Raw genomic sequence first — 6,000 nt, 5'->3', positions numbered from 1 at the left:
AAGGATTCTGAAGCTTTGTCTGACATACTTTGGGCATGTTGCAAGGAGGGACTGGTCCTTGGAGAGGGACATCATGTTTGGGAGAGTGGAGGGACAGTGCAGGAGAGGAAGACCCTTGATGAGATGGATCAAATCTGTGACCTGGGTGGTGAGAGTTAGTGTGTCGGAGACAACGAGGTTGGCACAGGATAGAGCAGTGTTTAGGGCTCTTGTACATAGGGTCGCTATGAGTTGCAAGCGACTCGACAGCACATAACAACAACAACAAGGTCTGCAACAGACAAGGAGGTGAAATCAGTTAAGTGGGGAAGTGACAATTTTAAGAAATAGTGTTGGCAAAATTGGAAAACTATCTGTAGAAAACTCAAGCAAGATCCACACCTCACTCCGTACACAAATACCAACTCAAAGTGGATCAAGGATTTAGGACTAAAACCAAGGACTATATAAACTTCATTAGAGAAAAGCTTGAAACAACTCTAGAAGCCCTAATCCACAGCATTAATTTACAACCAGGAGAAGATAAAATAGATGAATGGGACCTTCTCACATCCAAAACCTTCTCCAACAAGGTAAAAAGAGAAACCACAGACTGGGAAAAAATATGTGGTAATGACATGTCAGATAAGGGACTTATATCTAGAATTTATAAAATACTTGAGCACCACAACAAGATAAAAGTAAACAACCCAATTGAAAAATAGGCAAGGATATGAACAGACACTTCACCAAAGAAGACGTTCACATGGCAAACAAGCACATGAAGAAATTCTCAAAATACCTAGCTCTAAGAGAGATGCAAATCAAAACAACTATTGGATATCTTCTCACCCCAGTAAGAATAGCAAAATTTAACAGAACAGCAAACAACAAATGCTGGCGAGGTTGTGGAGAAACTGGAACCCTTATTCACTGTTAGTGGGAGTGTAAAATGCTGCAACCTCTATGGAATGTAGTATGGCGCTTTCTCAAAAAGTTGGAAATAGAAATACCATTTGACCCAGCAGTTCAACTGTGAATATACTGTGAATATACCCTAAAGAAACCAGAACTGCCACCCAAGCAGATACATGCTCACTCATGTTTATTGTGGCTTTGTTCACAATAGCAAAGAGCTGGAAACAATCCAAGTGCCTATCAGCAAATGAGTGGATAGAGAAGCTGTGGTATATTCACACAATGGAATATTATGCTGTAATGAAAAACAAAGAACTCATGAAATATTGTACAAAATGGGTGACCTTGGATGACATTATGCTGAGTGAAAAAGGCACAAATACTGCATAATGCCACTGTTATAAAGCAGGACTGAAATTGGGGTTGGTGGGGAACTAAGAAAAAAGGGTATAAATAATATATAATGCATTGAAGCAGATGAAGGAGAGAACTGTTTGAAAGGAATATGATTAGGTATTATTGTCATGAGAAGAGTCCAGAATGAAAGCTTCATGGTGGAGTGGACTGGGGAAGGGATTATATAATAATAATTTTTATATACACTTTTTTTTACTTTTCAAAGAGAAAAACCAGCTCTGGGGAGGGGTGGGCTGGGAGGAAAATGTGCACTAATGAATGAATGGAAATCCAAAATCTCTATAAACTTTAAAATTTCAATTAAAAAAATAGCCACGCTTAAGCATTTTGGTGATTGTAATGGGATAGAATAAGGCAAAATTCTAATTTGTTTTTCATAGGGTCTGTAGGTGTCCTAGTCAACTTGAAGGCACACAACAACAACAGGAGAAAAAATATCTTTACTGAGCTTTTTCTTCGTTGTTGTGTGCCATTAAGTTTGAACCAAGTCATAGCTAACACAGCAGCAGGTTTTTAGAGGCAGTAAATTGCCCGGGAGGAGATTGTCCATCCTTCTCTGCAGACTAGCTGGTGGATTAGAACCGCATGCCTTTTGCATTGCAGTGCAGCTTCTTGCCACTAGACCACCAGAACTTTTTGAACTTTGTTTTTATTATTTGTCACAAAGTCAACTATGACCCATAGCATCCCTACGAACAATGGCTCTGAACTTTGCCCTATCCTGAGACCTCATCATTTCTGACACCGCATTGCCACAGTCACTGTCAGTCCATCTCATCCAGGGTCCTCTTCTCCTCTTCTCCTGCACTTATCCTCTACCCTTCCAAGCATGGTGTCCTTCTCCAAGGATTGGCCCCTCCTGGCAACATACTCAAAGCATGTGAGATGGAACTTCAAAATCCTTACATCTAAGAAGTAACCTTGTCTCATCCTCTTCAGGACAGATGTTTGTTCTCTTGGCAGTCCATATTGTGCTCCACCATGACAACTCAAAGGTATCAATTCTTCTTCTGTTATCCTTAGTCATTGTCCAGCTCTCAGATGTGTAGAAAGCAATTGAGAAGACCATGGTCTGGATCAGGCACACCTTAGTCTCTAGACTGACATCATTGCTCTTTAGCACTATGGAGTAGATTTTTCCAATGCAATTCATGTTTTGATTTCCTGACTGTTGATTGTAGATCTGGGCAAGATGAAATTGTTAACAATCTCAATCTTTTGTCCATTTATATATCTATTAGCCCAGTGGTGAGGATCTTTTTTTGATGTTGAGCTTCAGTCCATACCAGTGACTATAGTTCTTCACATTTTGCAGAAAACACTTCAGATTCTCCTCTGTTTCAGTAAGCAAGGTTGTGTCATCTGCATAAAACAGGTTGCTGATAAATCTTCTTCCAATCATAATGCCATAATCTTCTTCATACAGTCCAATCTCCCGAACAATCTGTTCAGTGTATAGATTGAAATGTATGGAAACAATTATGAGATATCATCTCACCCCACCACCAACAAAATTCAACAGGGTATCAAACAATAAATGCTGGCAAGGTCATGGAGAGACTGGAACTCTTATTTACTGCTGATGGGAATGTAAAATCTAAAACCACTATGGAAGGTGGTCTGGTGCTTTCTCAAAATGTTGGAAATAGAAATAACATTTGACTAAGCAATTCCACCACCAAGAATATAACCTAAGGAAACCACAGCCATGACAACATACGTATTTGCTGCATTATTCAGAATGGCAAAGGGATGGAAGCAACCCAAATGCTCATCAACAAATGAATAGATAGAAAAACTGTGGTACATTCACACAATGGAATATTACACAACATTGAGAAACAATGAACTTGTAAAACACTACATAGTATAGGTGAGCCTAGAAGACATTATGCTGAGTAAAATATCTTAGTTGCAACAGGAGAAATACTGCATAATACAGCTGTTATAAAATAGGACTGACGTGGGGGGTGGATGGGAGAATAGGAAAAGAGCATATAGTTAAAGAACACTGCATTAAAACAGATGGCAGGAATATATGATTAAGCATTATATGTATGACAATATTCTGGAACAAGAGGTGCATTCCAAAGTGGGCTAGGGAAGGAGAAGAGGGAGGGGAGGGAGAAAAATGTGTAACATTGAATGAATGTAAACCCGACTTTCTGTAAACTTTTATTAAAATTACAATAAAAATATTTATAAACAAACTTTTGTTTGTTTGAAAAGGTATGAAGAAAGGATACATGCCTGACACACTCTTTTCTTGGCTTCAAACCATGCTGTATTCCCTTGTGCTGTTTGGACAACAACTTCCTGGTCTAGGTATAGGTTTCTCATGAACTCAATCAAATGTTCTGGGATTCTCATTCTTCTCAATGTTATCCACACAACAATTTGTAGTGATCCACACAGTCAAATACCTTTGTATAGTGGATAAAACACAAACATCCTCTTTAGATAGAACTTCTTTTTAGATCATGTGAAATATAAATGAAAATATCTTCAACACTCATTTATGAGTAAAAAGTACAGGTTTATATTATTTTCTAGAAGATTTTACATTAAACTATGTATTCTAAGAAATGACAGTTTTAATAACCAAAACAAGAGGCCCCAGATATCATCCTTATTAATAAAGAAATGCTTTAAAAAATACTCTATGAGCCGAAGTGTGTTCTATTGTACATAGGGTTCTCAAAGGCCTGTAATTTCGAAGTGGATGGCCAATACTTCTTCCTAGTCTGTCTCAGTTTTTAAATATATATAATAGTATCTGACAGACAAACATTATGTAGAAAAGAGCAGATGAAAGACATTTACCAGTTAGAAAAAGACCAATGTTTAATGTTGCTGCCCACCCAGCTACATGTTTGGTTGGGGTTTTTTTTTGTTTGTTTGTTTTTCAATCCGCCCTTTCCCTACTCCACCATCAACCCTTCCTACTTTTGTGTACAACAACACCGGTCTCCCATTGACCAGTCCCTGATGTGACAGCCTAAGTCTCAAACAATCAGGATTTCTCTGATTCTGACCATATCATTGCTGCTGTCAGTCTCTTATGAAGCAGTCAGTATGACTTCAATTTAAAGTTGTAAAGTACAACTGTCATGTACAGCTTCTTTTCCTGGAAGGTGCTGAGAAAAAGTCCTTGCTCTTATACTTCCACTCCAGGATCGACTTCTTGTGGGTTAGTACCACTTGCCTTCCGTTTGCACTGTTATATATAGATATAGAGATAGATATATAAACACATATATTTTATATATATATAATTTTATATGTGTGGAAACTATAGAGCAATATCATTGATTTCACATAGAAGCAAGATTCTACTGAAGATTATCCAAAAACGTCTGGAACAGCACATCAGCAGAGAACTGCCAGAAGTCCAGGCTGGGTTTAGAAGGGGTCGTGGTACTAGGGATATTGTAGCTGATGTTAGATGGATCTTGGCTGAAAATCGGGAATACCAGAGGAACGTATATCTGTGTTTCATGGATTATGCAAAGGCGTTTGACTGTGTGGATCATAACAAACTGTGGCTGACTCTGGGAAGAGTGGAAATCCCAGAACACTTGATCGTGCTAATGCGAAACCTATACTTGGACCAAGAGGCAATCATCAGAACAGAGCAGGGAAACACTGCTTGGTTCAAAATTGGGAAAGGTGTATGCCAGGGATTTGTCCTAGCTCCATATCTTTTCAACCTGTATGCAGAACAGATTATCCGAGAGGCTGGGCTCTATAAGAAGTGTGGCATCAGGATTGGTGGAAGATCTATTAACAATCTGCATTATGCAGATGACACAACCCTACTTGCTGAAACTGAGGAGGACCTGAATCGCTTGCTGCAGAGGGTCCAGGACTGCAGCCTTCAATATGGATTGAGGCTCAATGTCAAGAAGACAAAGATTCTCACCACTGGACCAATTGGCTGGATGGATGGTGAAGAGATTGAGATTGTTAACAACTTTAGTCTGCTTGGCTCCATGGTCAACACTCTTGGCACCAGTAGCCAGGAAATAAAAAAACATATTGCAATGGGAAAGTTTGCTGTTAGGGACCTCTCCAAAGTACTGAAGAGCAATGGTATAATTCTGGAGACAAAAGGTGTGTCTGATAAAGGCCATGGTCTTTACAATCACTTGTTATGCATCAGAGAGTTGGACAATGACTACAAAGGATAGGAGAATTGATGCCTTTGAGCTGTGGTGCTGGAGAATAGTATTGAATGTACCATGGACTGCCAAGAAAACAAACAGGTTCATCTTTCAGAGGGTTAAACCAGGCTGCTTCTTGGAGACAATGATTCTGGGGCTTTGTCTGACATACTTTGGACATGTTGTAAGGAGGGACAGGTCCTTGGAGAAGGACATCATGTTTGGGAGGGCGCAGGAGGGGAAGACCCTCTATGAGGTGGATTAATTCAATGGACTGGGGTAATCGGGATGGGTGTGTCAGAGGCAGTGCGATTGGCACAGGATAGAGCAGGATTTAGGGCTGTTATACATAGGGTCGGTATGAGTCGCAGGAGACTCGACAGCACATAACAACAAAGTGAGCCTAGCCTGTCTTGCGCAATGGATTGTGCAATGGACTTCTAGAAAGTACACCATGTAACATACTATTACTCAAAATAGCTCTGTGGCTGAAGGCAGGTTTGTTCATAATTTGGGGTCTCCG

The sequence above is a fragment of the Elephantulus edwardii genome, unplaced genomic scaffold (assembly GCF_000299155.1).
Source record: "Elephantulus edwardii isolate Elephantulus edwardi_28Jun2011 unplaced genomic scaffold, EleEdw1.0 scaffold00028, whole genome shotgun sequence".
In the NCBI taxonomy this organism is placed as follows: Eukaryota; Metazoa; Chordata; class Mammalia; order Macroscelidea; family Macroscelididae; genus Elephantulus; species Elephantulus edwardii.
Note: the sequence above shows the minus strand (reverse complement) of the source record.